The 20,955-nt window shown below is 35.5% G+C and overlaps 1 long non-coding RNA gene across 2 annotated transcripts in view; it reads left to right on the top strand.

The window, feature by feature from the left end:
- Positions 1-20,955, top strand: part of LOC307171315 — a 135,825-nt gene that overhangs the window by 90,149 nt on the left and 24,721 nt on the right. Inside the window, exon 3 of one of the 2 annotated variants that reach the window (XR_013823530.1) lies at positions 18,401-18,467. The exons of the other annotated variant lie outside the window; for it this stretch is intronic. This is a non-coding gene — a long non-coding RNA (uncharacterized lncRNA). Of the gene's footprint in view, positions 1-18,400; positions 18,468-20,955 lie in introns of those variants that run through there. 2 annotated transcript variants of the gene reach the window in all.

The raw sequence follows: 20,955 nt of genomic DNA, 5'->3' as shown, positions 1-20,955 counted from the left end.
CAAAAAAGTGGTCCATATGACTTGTGAGCCATATTAAGTCTTCTGAAGCCATGTGATTGGTCTGAGTGAGAAATGGAAAGTATGATATATTCATTGAATCTGTTGATCATGTAAAAAAAAAAAAAAAACTGGTCTAAATGAATCGTTCAGTTGAATCATTTGTTCTTCAGTTCAACTCACTGATTTAAGTTTTTATTCTTTGCACAAACCTTATGACTTTAGAAGGCTTGAAATATGAATATGATATAAGCCTGAATGCTTCAGTCCCTGTTTATTGTTATTGCATGAAGAGTGACAAGTATAGTGCTCAGCATTTCTTCTTTTATGTGCATTGTAAACCCGAATAAATTGACAAAACTCAAAAAATTTGAGGTAATCAGTTACATCATTTATTTTTTTAAGTTCTGAAAACCCTTAGCTTGAAAATTTCAAGTAAGTTAATTTACATATTTAACTTAAAATTATCATGTAATCTCAATTTAAATACTTTTAGTAGTGGAAATTGAGCTAGCTATAGCTATTTGGCAAAATGCTTTGATAAAATTAGCATATCACAGCAATTGCTGAATCAGTACGGCAATATAGAACATTTAACATATATCAGGCTGTTCTTAAAAACAAGCTCATGCTCCACTTGTCACCTGATGGTAACCCCCCAAAAACCCCACATAACAGAGACTCTTCTAAATTACCATAAAGCATTAAACACTACTAAATCTCCCACTTAATATTAATCTTGCACAAAAAACAAAAACAAATTCTATATTATATAGCACTTAATTTTAGCATTTACTCTCCCATTTGAGTGCCATGGCATTGCATGCTGGGAAATAGAAATCCCAGCCCAGTTTCAGGTAAATTTAAGTTTGTCTTAAACAAACAACGAAACAATTGAGATTACTTAAAATGTGTCAGTTCTGTGAACTCAAAAGAAAAAGAAAGGGTAACACTTTATTTTGATAGTCCACTTTAGACATTCTACTAACTATAAGTAACTACATGTCAACTAACTGTCATTGGAGTATTAGTACTGTCTGCTTAATATCTGCCAACACTTTATTTTGATGGTATTTTGATGGTATTACTGACTATAAGTAACTTGGCAACTACAAGTCAACTTAACCCGAACCTTAACACCTAACCATAACCTAACAGTATACTGACAGTCTACTACAGTCTACTAATACTCTAATGAGAGTTAGTTGACATGTAGTTGCAAAGTTACTTATATAGTTGAATGTCTAAAGTGGACTATCGAAATAAAGTGGAACCAAAGAAATTTCTAAATAAAAGTTAATTTGATTTAATTAACTAGTTTAATTTGAGTTTGCCCTTCTCAAACAATAAATTATTTTGAGAGTTAAGGATTACAGTGTTGCACAGAAGAAATAAAATCATATATGTTTTGAACAACACAAGTAAAGTCAATGATGACAGGTGAATTATTTCTTTAAGATGGTTTAAAACACTTCCGAACATTTAGTCACAGTTGATTACAGCTATTCATGACATTGCAATCCATTGTTTAGCCTGAACTGTCATGTCTTTCAAGCTAAATATAAGTAAATCAATTTACTAAACCAAAACGCCAAAACAAAATGGTGAACTGACCAGATACAAGTTTTCAATATCACATTTGCTTTTAAGCGGAGTTTAAAATGACTCCTTGTTTAATTTTGCATTGTCACACGTGACTTGGATTCACACTTCCGCACATATAATGATATTCCTGTGCACTCAAAACATACTCAAATGCTCAGTCACCCAGTGCATGCTGTTCTTTGCCCCATGATCGGCTCTGCTCTGCTTCAGTGGCAAGAACTGATCTTTTATACTAATTTTGGATTAATGGATTAATTCATCCCTCAATGCAGACACTCACAGCCACATTTAAAATAACAAATGGGCCTGCAGAACCCCTCCAACACGCACTTTTCTCTCTCTCTTTCTCTTTCGTGCTTTCAAAACCTTTAGATGAATAGGGGGTCTGCAACAGTGCATAACAGTGAATGTGTTCAGGTCCTGCCACAGCCAGCCCAACTTTAATCCCACTTAATGCTCAGAGTCAACTTTACGCTCCCAATCACAGTCTAACTTTAATCTCTGCTCAAGCTGGACAAAACCCCCTCCAACCACCCCTAAACCACTCCAGAGAGAGAGTGAAGAAGACAAAGGAAAAACGGGGAGGCTGTTTATGTGGAGTTAGATGTATTTTCACTGTTTTTTGATAGATCTAAAGATGCCAACTGTAACATCACACTGAACTCAAATCCTGAATCTCTTCTCACTAGTAAACTGCTAAACCTGGAGCAAATTCATAGCTGTTTTTAATGCTAATTCAGTGTGATTCTGATTACTTTCCATAGCTTCTTAGCATTAACAGATTGTCAGTCCACCTCCATCTCCACCAAACTTATGCCAGGCCTCCTTTAGTTTTGTAAAAACATTAATAGAAGGTATTGTTGAAATCTGTGGCTTTTTGAAGTATAGGTATGGAAGTAGATTCACTTCAGGTCTGGTTTCACAGACCGGGCTTATATTAAGCCAGGATTAAGCCAGGATTAGGCCTTAGTTTAATTAGCTCATCTACAGTAAGTAGCTTTTATAAATGTGCCTTAGGAAAAAAAAAAATAAATAAATAAAAAAAACATTACTGGTGTGCATCATGAGACGAAACAATGGCACTGACATATTTTAAAACAGCTCAAACATGCATATATCACATTAAAAGGTCATATTAAAAGTGTATTTGTAAAATTAGAGCAGTTATTTGATTAGAACCCTCATGGCATTTTTTTTTTTTCCAGAACACAAAAGATTATATTTTGAAGAATATCAGGGGCCAATCAACACTGAGAAAAAAATACCCAAAACAAACAAACACTGATACGTTGTCTAATATTTCTTCCTTTGTGTTCAACAGAAGAAAGTCAGTCATACAAGTTTTGAATGACATGATGGTGAGTAAATCATTTTTGGGGGTGAATTATCCCTTTAAGAACAGACTGTGTTGAAAAGTTTGGTTAGTTATACAAGCACAATCATGTAATTACTTTTCAAAAGACAAGTAAAATCAAGATAACTGCAGATCCAGCTCCTACATAAAGGCCTTCTGCAGTTTCTGTTCATTTGTAAGTACTAAGCTCTCTGCAATGTCAACAAAGTCGAATTTCAGTCTGACTCCCCCCCAACCCCCAATCTTTAATATAACTGTACAAAAGTGTGCTTTGTTGCAGATTGTATTACTTGTTTTCTGGAGTCTCAGCGATCTACCTGAGGAGAGGTTTTCTCTGACCTGGCTCCTACTGACGTTCTGTGCTTTTAAATGTAGCTGAGTTTTTCTTCTGCCTGTCCCTTAAGTCTCAGCATTTGGGCCCTCTTCACAGTCTCCCTCCATATCCTTTATGAGCTGTGAAGTGACCACAAGCCTAAGCCCCCGTGCTTAATATGCTGCTTCTCTCTCTTTTTTGGCTCACCTATTTTTTTAGTTTCCTTTCACAAGCCTCTGGGAAAAATGTATGACTGAAAAGGGGCTGCAAAGAGAGAAAAAAAATCTTTGACAACTTTAAAAGGGAAAATCCCTTAATGCATCTCCAACCTTATCTCAAACACCTCAGTATCTGTCTCCAGCGCCAGGCCTTTGAAAGGATATTTCAGAGCTGGAAAGAGCCAGGAGGAGACTGGGTCTAAGGCAGGCTTGGGAATGAGTTATAGGCCCTTTAGAGTCTGGGAATCTCAGAGTTCTGACCAGGGCTTTGACCTGCTGCCTGAACCACACGTACAGCAACTGAACAACTAGTACATGACCTACACGCTAATAGCACGAGGAACAAAAGAGAGAATTTACAGACACTTTATTTTGGCCACACTTTTTGGGGAGTATTTATGGATGTACCACTCTAGTTAAAATATAAGTGTTAATTTATAAATATACTACCATCAAAAGTTTTGGGTCAGTAAGATTTTTCTTTTTTACACATATTTTATTCAAGAAGGATGCATTAAATATAAAAAGTGATAGTAAAGACATTTATAATGTTATAGAAAAGATTTCTTTTCAGCTTTCTATTCATCAAAGAATACTGAAAAAGAATACTATTCAAAAATTTTAAGCAGCACAACTCTTTTCAACATTGATAATAATAAAAATGATGGTTTCTGAAGGATCATGTGACACTGAAGACTGGAGTAATGATGCTGAAAATTCAGCTTTGTCATCACAGGAATAAATGACATTTGAAAATATATTAAAATAGAATATCATTATTTTAAATTGTTGCTGTTTTTACTATATATTTTTTATGCAATAAATGCAGCCTTGGTGAGCACTTCTAAAAACCCTGATTCTTGTGAAGACCATATTTTGTAATAATTCTCAGTAACATGTCAGCTAACTCTAACTAACCTAATTCTCATCTTCTGCCCTCTGGTCCACTCTCACATATTACTATTCCTATATTGGGCATTTATTTTTTCCCCAGTCACACACTAATCAATCACTTGTTCGCTCATTGCAAATAATTAATTCACACATTCGCTATTCCACACTCATTTACTTGCTCATTCGTTCACGATCACCCCCGCGGTCCCTCTCTCACCCTGTCTGTTACGGCGACTTTAACAGGCTCGGTCCAGTGCAGGCCGATAAATCTCCAGCTGAGGATAAAGTTCAAGTAGATAAAATCAAACAGATGTCGGTAGGGAGGTTCACTCTCTGTGACCCATAAAAGTGCTCTCATCAAAGCCTGGAATCATTTGTTTTGAATTATGACTCTGTTTTCGGAGGAGGAGGGGAGGGCACGGAGAGCTGTTTGCAGTGTAATAGGAACTGTTTATCTGAAAACAGTGTGGGGATGCCAGCACACAGCCCAACCCTGGGAAAGTTACTAGTGACAGACGTCTGATTGACAGCTGTCTAGGTGTGTTTTAGATGTATCTTGGTTGGTTGTGGAAATGACAGGATGTTTCATGCATAAATGCATCGATATTACGTCTATGGTTTTAGATGATCAGAAATGTTAAGACTGTGCAATTGATTAAAAAAAATCCTTTTAGTTTTTAGAGAATAATAGTAATAATAATACCAACAACAAAATAAATCATACAGTTGACTTATATAAGTTGGGTGACAAGAATGAGGTGTTTAAGTCTCCCAGACAATATTTACTATCTGTAACTGTTTTGGATCAGGATAGGTGATAAGATCTTAGGCAAACCCAAATAACAAGCTTATGAATTTGAGCAAATGTTTGCTTTCTCTGGCTCATCGGACGCACGTGATATTTTCTTTCCCGTCGCTGTTTTATTCTCGACCCCTCAGAGATAGTGCCATACGAGGGTTGTATTTTCAGTGGGAGTTCAAGTCGGGGTTAAATAGTTGCTTTATCAGAGTGATCTGGCCCCCAGTGCTGGTTAAGTGAGGGCCACGACTACAGAACGCTTACCTGAGAGTCTGCCCTTCAGCCCTCAGTGATGTATGTTTTTACAGAGAGAAGAAATACAGTCCATTTGGCTTCATGCTTGAGACAACGGATTTCCAACTGTCGTCATAATTCAGGCACTGAGTGTGTTGTCTTTCTCCTGCCTGATAATAAACTCGCCTTTAATGTGTCTGTGACATCGGAAGCCGCGGGTCAGCGCGTGAGAGAAAATAGAAAGAGAGAGAAGGGCCGAAAGAAACGAATAGCTGGATTTAGAGTAAGCATGCAACTATGTGTTTTGTTGTTTCTTCTCCGACTCTGTTTTCTTTGTGTGAATACCAAGACTTTTATTTAATCTGCATGCGATCATATACAGTCGGTCATTATAACTCTTTATATTTCTGATCTCACGATTTTCAGCTTAATATTTGCTTGTAGTGGATGTCTCGGAGGCGAGAGAAGAGTTCTGTTTCTCTCTTCTCTTTTTTTCCATTTTTATTAGCCTCCTGCTCTTGACCTTGTTAGTCAGTCACGGAAGCGTGTAAATCTATCTGACTATGCAACTGCATGTTGAAAAGTTACAGCTTCTTTGGGAATTTCACCTTGACTTCTTTATACATTGTTGTGAAGGAAACGTCTCTGGACAGCCAGAGCTCAGCTGCCCTCAGATCTGTTCTGACCCTCTTATAGGAGAGTTGAAAGAGATGACCAGATAGGGAGAAAGTAATACATCATCATTTGTATGTATCTCTTAAATTTTGTCAAGATTTCATGTTTAATTGCAGAAAATAGGCAGACTCAAAACCTGGTGCAATGCATGTTTCTAGTTTCATGCAATTCATCTGAAGATGCAATGCAAATAGCTGGAATGTAGCAAAGCATATTGGTTATTAAAAAAAGGGACGAAGCCTTGTCCAAATTTCTTCTTTCAGTAGAAAACGGCTGTAAAAAAAATATGATCAATAAGTTATGACAGTATGTTTTTACATTGCTTTTACTCATCAAAATAAATTCAACTTTTTTTTTTAAATTATACAAGATTCAACATATTGTTAAGTAAGTTTAATGTCATTTAAGTTAAAATGACTTAAACATCCAAGTTGATTGTACTTAAAAATTTAAGGCAGTGACTTTTTTTAATTTTTTTTTACAGTGAGCATAGGACAGAAAACTGCCTTTCAAAAAGGTAGTTTATAATTGTTTATGGAAAAGTCTAAACTCAAATGGGGAAAGTCTGAAAAAATTACAATTGTAAATGTATGTTTGTGTTTCCTTAGTATAAGTGCATGTCTTTCACTACCAATTTAGGTACTTCATAGTCACTATCTCCAGGGGGCAGCAACAATGACAGCTGTAGTGTTGAGCAGAGAGTCAGTGTAAAAAACACAGATGATACGTATAAATGTGATTTACAGAAGTCGTTAAACATTCCTGGTTGCTACATCACAGATGTTTTTATTTTATTGACTTTCATTAAGTATTGCTTGTTTATGAATGCAAAACTCTGAAAGACTAAAAGTTGCATTAGAAAATTACACTGTAATTAAACACCGTCTGTGCTCACTTGACCCAGTGAGGGGTGTTTTCTAAAGTAGCTTACTTGGTTTTGAAGTGAGCCCCACAAAGGGTGGAATCGGAGAAGATTGTAATCAAGAATCATAACGTCAGTCCTGAGATTTAGGTTTTATGTCAGCAGCTCCAACAGTTTTTTTGCTGAGCGGTAAGAGTCCCGTTTTAAGCGTTTAACCTGTTAAACAAATATTTACCAAACTCCAGGTTAAGATTTCCAAGCTATATAAATAATAACTTTTACATATATGTTTTATTTATTTGAAATGCTATAATTTGTATATTTTTAAATGGACAACATTACAACTAATAATAATTAAAAATAAAACTATAAAAAGGCTTGACCACACCTGGAAAGTCCAAGGATGTGTATGTTGTTAGAAGCAGGAATTTTAGAGTGACATTTCACTGTTACTGGTGACAGAGGAGGGACGACCTTCACATGGTTTAGATCATTAAGCCTCCCCTTTCTTCCGCCCCAGTGATATTGAGACTAGACTGGTGATTCATGCCACTTGAAGGGCCTAATTTACCTAGTGTTTTCGCTGGCTGTCCCCAGAATGGACGCACAGCATTTTTTATTGACATATATGTGTTAGGAGAAAACAGAGGAACAACACAGAAGCACGCAGTGTATCTCAGTGAGTGACAGGAAGTCATTTCACACTGGTAAACGCACACATTGAAACACAAATTCGCAAACATTGCGAAATTGCTTTTTTTGTATCATAGTGACATCATGATCACTCATATTTTGCTGCATGTAATATTTCTGCACAAACACTATTATATTATATTATATTATATTATATTATATTATATTATATTATATTATATTATATTATATTATATTATATTATATTATATTATATTATATTATATTATATTATATTTAGGGCTGTCAAAAGATTAATCGCGATTAATCGCATCCAAAATAAAAGTTTGTTTTTAATAATATATGTGTGTGTACTGTGTATAATTAAATTTGTATATATAAATACACACACATGCATGTATATATTTAAGAAAAATGTGTTATTTATATATAAAAAAATTATATTTATATATAATATAAACTATATAAATATATATACAGTATATGTATGCAAATATTTCTTAAATATATACATGCATGCATGTGTGTGTATTTATACATACAAAATAATTATACACAGTACACACACATATATTATGTAAACACAAACTTTTATTTTGGATGCGATTAATCGCGATTAATCTTTTGACAGCCCTAATTATATTATATTATATTACATTATTTATGTTAGACATTATTCCAATTCCTAAATCTTTTTATGCATATAAACTAATAATCTTACTGATATCTTTGTTTGCATGAGCTTTAAACTTTGCTTATTCTAACATATAGGCCTATATGAAACGCTTGCAAATTTGTATGAATTTTCATTGACGTATGTGTGTGAATATGTGTACTCCTGACTTGCTGTCTAATTGTAAATCTGACGTCTGTTATGATAGGAGAATGTTCTGATCTCTGACCTGTATGACCTCAGTCTATTGCCCTCAACCTCTGTGCGTCTGCCTCTGCCTTGCTGCTATAAAACAGCCACCCAATTTGGTTTCCATTAGAGAGTTTGCTATAGTTCTGCTGACACTATCGACCCAAAGACTCATCCATGTCTTAATGTCCTATTGAATTGAATGGAATGGTGGTTAAGACTGAGTCTAGACGCTATCTGAAAGTGAAAGAAGTGCACTGTGAACAGCTATCATCCACAGTCAACTTGCAGTTCTTTTCATTTATATATATATACACACACACAGACATAATGATTGTATTATTTTGCATTTGTGTTTAATTTTTTCCCTTTACATTTGACATTTTTAACCTGGGTTCTCATAGGTGCATTGACTTTGAAGTAGCCTACTAATTCTTAAAGTTTAATAAACAGATGAAGAAACCCAGTATAAAATATGGCTGTACAAATATTCAGTCCTTGAACTGTGGCCTGCTAAGTATGATCATATCCAGGGCCAAAACATTTTTTCTGCATGTGGGTGTACAAGAAAAAGGGTTAGTTTCAGCTGCAGGAATTTGGTTCAAATGGATTACATTGAAAAATGAGCTGAAATTGTTCATTCTTGTATATTTACAATAAATGAAATACAATACGGTCTAAACACATTGTAATGTTGGCAGTCAAAATGAAATTGCTAAAATTATGAATTAGATAAAATAATGATTCATTATTCAGAGCATAATAGTCAATTTTAACATTCTTAATATATGAATTTATGTTGTTTTTATGAAGAATTTACACAGTATTTTGCAAACCAGTGAGAATGCAGAGTACTTACAGTTGACCCTGTATAAAATGCTTGTACCTGAATCAATATTCTAAATTATTTGGAGCCTTGAGGGACAACAAAAGTTCCTTGTCAGATTTCATATCCTCTGAATTATAATTCATAGACATGGGAAGATGAAAGGTCATCAAAAAAAAAAAAAAAAAAAAAAAAAAACTCCCCCTACCCCTCTTTTCCCAGCCCCTGTGTTGCACATTCATCCTTCTTATTACTACAATGGAGCTTCACCTTCTCTTTTTAATCATGGCTGCAGATATTAAACTGCACCGTCGGCTGAGGCTTGTATGGCATAGGGATTTACGGGGGGATTTGCATCTTCCTGTTCTTCCAGTTCAAATATCTATGTCTTCACCGATCAAATTATCATAACCATAGTAGAGCAGATCTCTCCTCAAAAAAATACCTGCAAAATAGAAAGATAGGGGAGAGCAAAAATACATGGAGTAAAAAAAGAGGATTTCTGTAACAGAACTTGAAGTACGAAGCAACACTGTTTCTTTAGTTCTTGGCGATGCGCATTTCAGTCCAAGATGAAACTGTAAGAGGTTTATAGCCTAGTTCTGGAGAAAGAGGCAAAATTAGATTTTAAATTTGTTCTGGTCTGACACAAAACCAAATTTAAGGTATTATAATTTTGGTCAGCCAAACATATAAAATAACATATTTAAATCCATACTGTAAAAAAAATATTTTCATGATTTATTATCACAACTTTTTTTTCCCCCTTTTGTCAAATCAACTTAGATATATGTGGTTCAGATAAAATACTATTTTGAGTTTCTGTTGATTAAACCAATCTCCTTCATTGTGTATAAAAAAAAAGATATTTCAATGAACTCAAAATTTTAAGCCAACCAGGTAACTTACTTTTTTACAGTAAAACCAACTATATTTTTACCATAATGTAAGGGTAAACTACTTTTAACAGCAATAAAAATAAAATAAAAAAAATACTGAATTTTACACCACAACAACATTAAACTAACAATGGTAGATTTTAAAACGGTGTATATGTTAAATGTTTAGAACGGGTTGCAATACAACAAAATGTAAATACAGAATTGTTGTTGATTGAGCTATTTCAAATTCTCAAAAAACGTATCCTCTCATGTTTAATTTCACATCTTGTTCCAAAAGTATCAATTGAAAACACACTAGTCGATGAACTTCAAAGGTGCAGGATATAAGTTGGTTACTCCTCTGAACTTCTAGTGTTGGCTTATAATTCCCTTTTATCATATAGGGCCACGTCGAGCTGCATTGCGTGACTCGGCTGAGCGTGTGAGGCCTCAGAATGCAGGCACGATGAGCTGATATTTTTTTCTTAATTATTATTATTTGTTTAATTTTGCGGCTGTAAGCTGAGCCTTGGGGTCGGCACGGCAGCACAGTGTTTGAATTGTTCAACATCTCACGCACTTATAGCCTAGCAATGTGTTGGAAATGCACACACCTATAGGGGCACCGCTATATCCAGCCTTAAAAACCCAACCTGGAGAGTGTGGGAAAGCAGGCTTTTTTTTCTCTCTCCGGCTCTCCCTCTCTCCGTTTCTTTCTCTCCCGGGCTGCGAGAGCAGGTCAAATCCTCAGCTAGGTGCCCGAGGCTGTTTTTCCCGTCTCTCCCTTTTGCAGCGCACCTCTATACCAATTGAGCCAAATCCCAGTAAAGCTTGAAAAAAACAGAGCTACCCCTCTGCTTCCACTTTGGAGTTTGTTTAACCCTCTGGGGCCGAAATAATTAAGATCAATATATATATGAAAGTTCAACCTCTTGCTTTTTTTGAAGTTGCCATGCTGTATGAGGTAATTAAACAGAGCGGCAGATCTAGCGTGTGTTTTCCACCGGAGCCGGAAAAGCACAGATGCGGGCCGCCACTGTTAGAGCTGCTTCACTGAGAACAGAGACCTCTGGGACACGTCACATGTCATGAGAGATAAGCTGAGACACACAGTCAAATTATAAGGAATGACAACAGGATTTGTATTTGGACTTGAAAGTAATTCTGAGAAAGAATATGGGATTTGTGTGAAACATAACGAATACAAATCTGACTACATATATTATTTGTGATATTTTAATGAGAGATCTTCTTTTACATTGTGTTTGATAAATCAAAGGATCACAACAAAGAAATGTAAGAGAAGAAATGCTTCTTCCCCCCCCTTATTTTGCTGTCATTTGGATGTAGATTTTCTCTTGAAATTGCATTTGAACATCAGCACCTGACTGAGAGAGAGAGTTTTCTGTGAAAGCGATCCTGGATTATCTGTTCTACAACTAAGGGATTTCGCTAACATTCCTTTGCAAATACAGAAGAATAATTCCTATGTTTTCTCTATGCTCGTAAACCTTCGCTTCATAGAGCAGTCGTTTAATTCTCACGGCTCATTTAAAAAAACAGCAGTGCATTGTCATGTACATGCACTCCTGAGGGGTTGGGAGAAACAATCATAAGACACTTACAAACAAGATATTAGATTATTAGGTTATTAGAAATTCCAGGTAAAATATTTTACTTGATTTGTTTCTTCTTCTTCTTCTTTAAAAAAAAAAAAAAAAAAAAAAAATCATATCTTCCAACCAGTTTAGTTGGTTTAATCCTAAGTATTAAAGAATTGTCATTTTTTTCAGAATAGTAATATCTCTCAAGTCTTTAATTTTCACACTTTATGAAGAGGCATTTATTTGCAGAGCAATGTAAAGATTTACAGCTTATTGCATTGCATTAGTTTCCCTCATAAATTTGGCAGTTCTTACTTGATAATTATTTCAGCATGTCTCATAAAGCAACCCTTCCTAAAAAATATTTTCATCAGCTGTAAATTCATTTATTTCTTATTGCTCGGGCAAATTGCTAGGATTGCAAAGAAGGAATTAAGGAATATTTGCAATAGATAATGCAATATAAGTAACTTACAGTAAATATACTTAAAATATAAGTATCTTAACAAAGCCCACAAAAATGATGCAAGATTTTTCAAGAAGTGTCCTACAGTATAGGCTCTAGATCTCAAATCTATATTTGTGTGTTTTACTTTTTTATTTGTGTTGTGTATATATACTCGACTTTCAGAACCAAAACAATTAAATTAATAAACAGCTGTTTTTAATTACAAACTACTCCAATAAAATAAACATTGGATTAATTAACTAATAAAGGTTTAATATTGCAAGGGGGATAGTAAACAATGAATGTTACAATGTGTAATACTTAATTTAAAAAAATAGCACTGTTCCACAACAGTAACATTTAATTTGCAGTCATTTATTCCTGAGTTGCATCATAATTGTGATTATTGGAGTCATAAAAACTATACAACATATCCTTTTTTTATTGTTTGTTTGTTTTTAAGCCCAATATACCAACTTTATTGTGTACAGTTGAAACAGTACAAGTAACACATGATCTTGCCAACGTTTACACATCTGCATGTGTGTGGCTTCTGAAGTCTTGGAAATCCCAGGCCCAGCTTTAATGCCTCACTGTGGATTTGAGGATGCCAGGCCCAGAGCTTTACAATGTGGCATGGCATGGAGGCTTCAGTGAGTCACTGCTGTCACTGATGGGAGTACAGTGGCCTTCTGTCAGGCGCTCTTGGCATTCCAGCACGCTTGAAGCTCAACCTGGAACAATAGGCAAATTATGAGCGTGGTATGGGCATCTCTCACTCCGAGTGCGCACGTATGTTACATTTGTAAGGTTGTGACCTTCACCGAGAGATTAAGTGCATCTATATGATGCGCCATATTTATCAGACGATAACAATAGGTGGACAACTCTTTATTAAAGCATTTACAAGCCTCTGTATATGGTATAGTCTCAGTAATCCGGAGGATGTGTGTGAACACTCAAAGGAACATTCTCACATAAGCCACATCTTTACACGTATTCAGAGAATATTAATAGCGACGTACATAAGCACATCCGATAAATACTTAAGACTAGTGGCTTTTTGTGCTTCACAAACACAGGCGTATAATAATGCTAGATTTGCCAGTATGTATTCTCTGTGAGTGAGTTTGTGTTTATTTATATGCATATATACTCCCATGTATATTTGTAGCTAACATATGCCACAAGTGCACATGACTTCTGTGCCCTTTATCCTATTTATTTATGTAAATCCCTTATAAAATGTACTCTTTAGATTATTTAAATCAAGATGTGTGCAGTTTTACTCAAAAGTAAATATGCATTGCTTTAAAAAAATAGTTTTTGTGGATGGGATATTTTTTTGCTTCATTGAATTCATTTCCACAAGATGATGTTGATGACACTTTTCAGGCATGGTGACGCTTTATCAAAAAATACCTCATAAATATAAATCATAAAAGGTACAGTCCATTCCCAATGACAGTAGGAGCCAAATATAAAGCATTCAGATTTGTAAACAAGCATGCCCCCAATAAACACACTCACAGTTCTAATGGTGAGTGTGCATTGTCGGTACTCTGTTCTTAGAAGTCGACTACTTGAATAATTGCTCTAGCTGTCTCTCGCAGTGGATCAGGCTGGGTAATGTTGCTTTTTTGCATGGATATTTGGCTGCTGGTGTGACGATGGGGAGGTGGACTTAGACTATGGGAGCAGGGTTATTGGGAGGCCAGCCAGATTCATTGTTATAAAGCAGAGACAGATATACAGGCCAACTTCAGGAGAGTGATGGCAGAAAACACAATGAGCATTTTAAATAATTTTATATTTGTTTATAATGTCTGTCTGCACATTTATTTATTTAGTCAGAATTATTGAGTATTGTTATTTTTATTATTATTAATAATAACAATAATAATAATAATATTTTTACTCTTGATACTCAATATATATATATGTGTGTGTGTGTGTATAATATATGTTTTTTTCTGTGAGCCTTATTTTTGTTTTGCATAGTAAAAGAAAACCTGTAGCTGTAATTTGCCTTTTTTGCCAAATAATTTTATCAGATAAATACCTTAACCAAGTTTAGTGTTGTGTTCTTCCCTCATATTATTATTATTATTTTTAAATATAAAATATTTTCCTCATATTTTGATTGGTTTCAATTAACTTGTTGGGTCATTAATAACAAAAATCCCTTCCGGCCATCACTTTTGTGCGTGCGTGTGTGTGTGTGTGTTTTAGATTTAGATTTTTTTTAAGATTTCCTTCATAATGAATACATATTGTTCAAATAAATTCTGGCATAAAGTAGAAAATTCTTACCTGATATAGCACAAACACACATTTTGCACATGAATAGATAGATGTACTGCAGTGTTTACCTTTCTGCTTGCCTTTCTCTTTCTTTAAAAAGTCTACCTCTACCACAAACGGCCACCAATTCTGAGTGGGAAAAAACAGGCTTAAGGTACTTGTGGTGTTTGGGGTCCCATGCTAAATGTCCTCCTAGCTAAGCCCACTGCCCAGGCTGGGTGTCCTTATGGTAAAATGAAAGAAATGAAAGGTAAGTAAAAGTAAATGGATTTTCCCCATTGAATGTTATTGCTTGAGGATTGGTGCAGATGGTTATTGATCTGGTGCACGCATTGCCATTACCGCGGGGATGACAATCAACGGCCAGACCCATTGCCAGTAAACAAGGCTGTTTCTCCTGCCACTGGGAGAAACGAGTGGAGCGGTTGAGAAGAAAAGCAAAAGGGTTTGTCGTCTCTACCGCTCTGCTCCATATCGATCAAACCTGCTCTGTTTACTCTTAAGCAGCAATAACAATATGTGCCTGGAGAAAGTGTTTACAGTAACATTTACTTGGACATGCACACACATTGATGCTTACCACAGTGTTCTCACATGTAGCATTTTATAAGGAAGTTTAAGGTGCTGATTTTGCCCCATTATGAATTAGTAACATAATTGTAAATAAATGCATTATTAAGATCTATTTACATAAGTGGTAAATATCACACTTGCGTGACAATGTTATGGAAGGTTTTTGATATCTACTGAGAATTCGGGAATTCTCTGCATTCCTTTAATGCATAGGTAGTTCCAAGTCAGTCTCTTCACAGATGCAGGTAATTTGCACACACACGCACACACTTTCTCTTTCTCGCTCTCTCTCCTCTTGATAGGCTAATTTATTCTAATAAATATTATAATTCAGTCAAATAAATGTAACTTTACTCATTCATTTTCACAGGTGACAACCAGAATATCTCTTCTTACTTTCACATCAAAACCCACAGGGTCCAGGTTCATTGCTAGTGCTGGACATTTATGGTGCAAGCCATGGCTCTTCTGAAGTATTATCACATAATTTGTCTATTATGTCAACTCTTCAGCTGTGTAAAACAAAGATAAATCTATATATTTTTTTGGATTGTTTGTTCTTGACCTGTCAAATAAGTGTATATAGATATAATTGTGTATATTATTAAATTAGCTTCAAATGCAACATGAAGCACTGACTAAAAAAAAAAAAAAAAGCTGTCTTTTAAATTAGATTTTAATGTCCTTTTATTTTAAAGCTTGTAATAGCTTTGCACCTAAATATATAATAGACCGTTTGAAACTTTATCTCTCGGAGCGTCTTCTGACATTCTCGAATGTTGGCTTCAAACCATAAACGTTACCAACAAAAAGACAGGTGATGCTGTAATCTGTTTTTATATACATAAGCTCTGAAACACAATACCAAAATATTAAGGAATTAGAGAAGCAGACTCACTGAGAAGCTGCTGTAAACCTTTTTGAAGGATTCCATTTTAAACTCTTGCTTTTTATTTTAGCATTTTTATTACAGCATTTTTGCAGTGCACATGGACATTGCTGTAAGATATTTTTTGTTAGTATTGAAATAATGTTTTGTTGTTGATATTTTTGGTTTCATTATTGAAATTGTAGTCCAAATTCATTATAGGTTTCAGCAGATGGTCAGAATTATTACATTTATATATTACATTTTGCAAACCTTTAAATGTTCACTTAAAATAACCTTCAGATCAGTTTGAATTACTTTTAGATAAAGTTGCCATGTCAGTTCAACTTACATCTAAGTTGCACCTCGACATTATATGCTTAATTGCTAATAATCATATTTTCAACAAGCATAGTTAATGCATTGAAAATCCTGAGTGATCTTATTCTATAGAATGGACTATAAAATGTGTTATCAAAACAGGTGCTTTTCCCCCCAGATATGCATTCTTTGAAGGACTCTTATGGCTGGATGCACATGTTTTCTACTTTCACAGAACCTTCTCCCAAAGTGTAATCCTTTTTAAATTGCCCATGGCCACCAAATATAGCGGCAAAAGTGTGTCACATTTCTATATTTCTTTCAGATCTTGGGGGCTTATGGAGATAAAAAGGGAGACACCATAGACTGTAGGTGAGGGACTGACGACATGTAATGGAGTCCAAGCTCACACTGCCAAAATATGTGGAGGCATGCATGGATTCCTCTAGATTAGCAATATGGGCTTGTTTCCGTGGTATTAGCCAAGTATCTTAGCAACAGGATCACAGCAACCTCACACCTCATGATGTGCAGCCGCATGTAATAACCTGAACATAATCTTTTTTCTCCTGCTTCCTTTTTACCCCCCACTCTCGCTTTCTTTTAATTTCGCCGGTGATATTACCGATACATGTGTTCAGTTTGAGATCTTTGTTTAATAAGATGAATTGATGCAGTCGAGATTTGCTCTGTGTCATGAGTGGACAGGGCCGAATGCCTCGGGAGCTTAGAGAAGCTCCATGTCTTTTGTCTTAGATTGACAGGAGTCGTGCTTACCCTGATTAAGCCCGGCTGCTTAGCGTGTATCTTTGAACTGAGTGAATCAAAAAAATGCAGGCGGAATCCCTAATATCGGTGTGCCGTTCGGAGTCAAATAGAATGCAAATTACCTCTACAACTCAAATGTCATTTTAAACATGCCACACAGCGGCTGTGCCTTCTGGAAGAAGTCATTTAGAGTAATTTGGATGATTCCGAGTTCTACTAATCCTCCTTCATTTTCTTCTCCACCTCTGAGGTTACAGGAAGAGTAGAAAGAGAAAGATGGCACAGCGCTGATGTTATCCACCCCACCAATGCTAACGCTAATGATCTCGTGGCTGAGAAATCTGCATGTGTGCGCAGACATACGGCTCTGTTAATGACTAAAACGAAGCTACATTGCAAAACAAAATCAAAACAAAAATATATCTTAAATATATTTTGTTGTTTTCATTAATCATTTTTAGTTGGTTAATATAAGGAAATAAATGAGTTCATCTTTATCACCAGACAAAACATGAAATAATATATTATTTTTGTATTATTATTATTTTTACTATTATATATATATATATATATATATATATATATATATATATATATATATATACACAGTACTGTACAAAAGTCACATGTTAGTGTTTTCACCATAAAAACATGGTTTTAAGCCAGTTATTTATATATTTTGCTGTAGTGTGACAGTAGGAAATATCAGTTTGCATTTCCAAACATTCCTTTTGTCATTAATTGAAATAATCCAGTGAGATATTTGTATGCACAAGAAGTCTGATCAACACTTTCTGCTCCACACAGAGATCTGATCTCACCATCATCGAGTCCATCAGTGATTACATGAAGAAACTATTATTTCTATTACTACTATTTAACTATTATAACTATTACTACTATTGTACTATTATTATTTTTTATTTTTTTCACATTTTATATTTGTACAGCCAAATTACTTCATGTAAACAATGGGAAAAATGGGACATAAATGTCCTGTTATCTTGTCTGCAATGTTATTAGCCTCTCTTGGTCGGTTTTGTTGTTTTATACCAGTATAGAAGGCTGTTGATATTGACACCTAAATATAATTTATATAGAGATGATTAAAGTTTGTTGAAGGCATATAATAAGATAATAAGAGGCCTATAACACTATTTTATTCATTCAACTAGCAAACTGACCTCTGAGGTGATAAGATATTATTGCAACAATTGCATGTAAAATCTGATATAAAAAATGAGACTCTTTCAGAACAAAATAATTCAGGTCACCTGTTTTGTTTTTCTTCTCTTTTCCCCCTCTCTCTCATCACTCTCTGCAACGTCCATCTCTTTTAGCTGTTTAAAGGGCCAGCAGACTGACCCAAAGGGGCCATTATGGTGTGGTTGGACCTCCTGATTTACACCCCTTCATACAACCCAGGGGTAATATAGTCCTCAGCACAACACACAAACGCATGTACACACTCTGGCTCTGCACTCAGGGACACTTTCACTGCAGCCCCCTTAATTCTTTCGATTTTTCTTATGCATGAGCCATTCCCTCTCGCTCAGGACTGATTGAGGAGTTTGGTTTGTGCTGCTGCTACACACATACACACTCCACTCATCTGGCCTGAACTGTCTGTCTCCCGGGAAGCCTCCTTGCTTTTCCATGGGTTGTCCTCTGTCTGGTGCCTTAATTTATTATGATCAGACAATATTTTATGACTTGTGCTTGACTTCACCATATTCCCCTAAATTTATACAGAGTTCACATGGGAGGTTTGTCAGCATCTTTGTGCAGCGTTCTTCATTTCAGTTCTAGTGTTTGCGTAATTTTATAAACTGAAACGTGAAATTTGTGATAGGCTTGATTTGTTTCATAACACGGAAGATTTATTTTAATAGTGTTTTTTATCTAATTAAATTTGAAAAATGCCACAGTAACTTACCGTAGAAGCAATAATTACAACATGAATGATAAGTCAACAGAGGCAGATAAGATAAAACTGCTTCTAAATGGAAATCTTAAAAATAGCTGCTCTGAGCATGCAGGAATGGATCATCAATATTAATTGATGTTCAAAACAAATACCACATGTTCTGCTGTAACTCAAACCCAGCAGTGTTGATCAGAGTGATTCAGCAGACGTAAATTCTCTGAGCTCTGTGTCATGTAATTTAATCCCCTTAAGTCTTATTTTTGCACTCTTAGACAGCGTTTCATAATCACAGCAGTCAGACGCACATGCATCTCTCTCTGAGAAATGTCAGCGGTACAACTTTTCAGATCACATGCGTGGATTTGGTCAATATGCAGTCCAAGAGTTTGTAACCACATTGAAAATCTGTTATCAAAATGTCATTTAAACCTGTAAATAAGCTTAAGGAGTTTAGGAGTTTTTACTATTGGTACAAAGAAATAAAATGAAAATGAAGAAGTCAGTTCGAAGAAGGACAGTTTGAAAATGAAATTTACTCCAAGCAACCAAACAGCTTGTTTACCATTGACTTTCATTGTATAGGCAAAACAAACAAACAAACAAACAAACAATAGAACAACATGAGGGTGAGTAAATGATACAAGTACTTTTTTTGGGATTAACTATATTTAAGCTTCTGTGCTATTTCTGTTACCAATCTACAGGCTGGGCCATTTATATGGATACACCGTAATAACATGGGAATGGTTGGGGATATTAAAGTCCTGTTTGTGGCACATTAGTATATGTGAGGGGGCAAACTCCTCAAGATGGGTGGTGACCATGGTGGCCATTTGGAAGTCCACAAACAGGACTTTAATATCACCAACCATTCCCATGTTATTACGGTGTATCCATATAAATGGCCCACCCTGTAAAATAAAATTTGTGATATTAATCTTGTCAACTCCTAAAGGTTAAAAGGTCAGATGTTCATGAATCAATTCAACTTCTAAGACATTCTGAAATTTGAAGTTTTGTCTCATTGTACATTTTGCATTTATCATTCAACATGGACCCCCCCCCCCCCCCAACCACCCACCACCACCACCACACACACACACACACACACACACACACACACATACACATATCATTTTGTGGTTTTCTTCTAAAGTGCCTGTCTCCATTCATTGCTGATGATTATTCTCATTTGGACCAGCATAACATCAGAGACCAAAACCTGTTGAACATAAGTTCTGTGAAGGTCATCGCTCTAGTAAGCCTTGCGTTTCAGGGACATGAGCGCACCTAAGTCATTTGGGGGGAGACTGACTTCTGCATGCAACACCATGCCAAAGTAAACACACATGAAAAAGAGACCTAATTCATCCTCTCTGGCCTATACTGGCACGGGCCTCAACGTGTTCATGAGGTCCACAGCTGTTGCCATGACAATAGACTCCATGTTTGAGTACACAGCTATGTTTTATTTGGAATGTCCTAAATTGTGAAGTGCAGAAATTGTGCAGAAATTTCAAAAGTTAATTTTTGTCAATTTAGATGTTATCAACGAACCAACTGAAGTGAATTGTAGGTGAGTTCCTCTAAAAGTGTTATGAGATTTTATAATACGAATTGGTGATAGATAGATGTCTGCACCTCTACTGGTGAAGCTTTTCCCACTGGTACAAATGTGAGAACACTTGAGTAAAATCCCCCTGGCACAACCCTGGTGTTGATTATAGGTCTGGTTTTCACAGTGTGGTGGTGGTACCGCTACTCAAAAGATGAAACCACACATTATAAATGACCACAGTTTCAGCTCTGTTTCATTACTCAGTTTTCCCCTTTTTTCCTTCTACGTGTGCATAGAAAATAATCAAATACACACATTTCTGGAGAATTTTCTGCCATGCTTAAAAGCACTGCGGAACCAGCAATAACAGGGTTACATTAACTACCCATAATTCTGCATTCTGAATGATA

This window comes from Squalius cephalus, assembly GCF_949319135.1.
Source record: "Squalius cephalus genome assembly, chromosome: 14".
Classification (NCBI taxonomy): Eukaryota; Metazoa; Chordata; class Actinopteri; order Cypriniformes; family Leuciscidae; genus Squalius; species Squalius cephalus.
The sequence above is the reverse complement of the archived record's forward strand: the minus strand, read 5'-3'. Positions and strand labels throughout refer to the sequence as shown.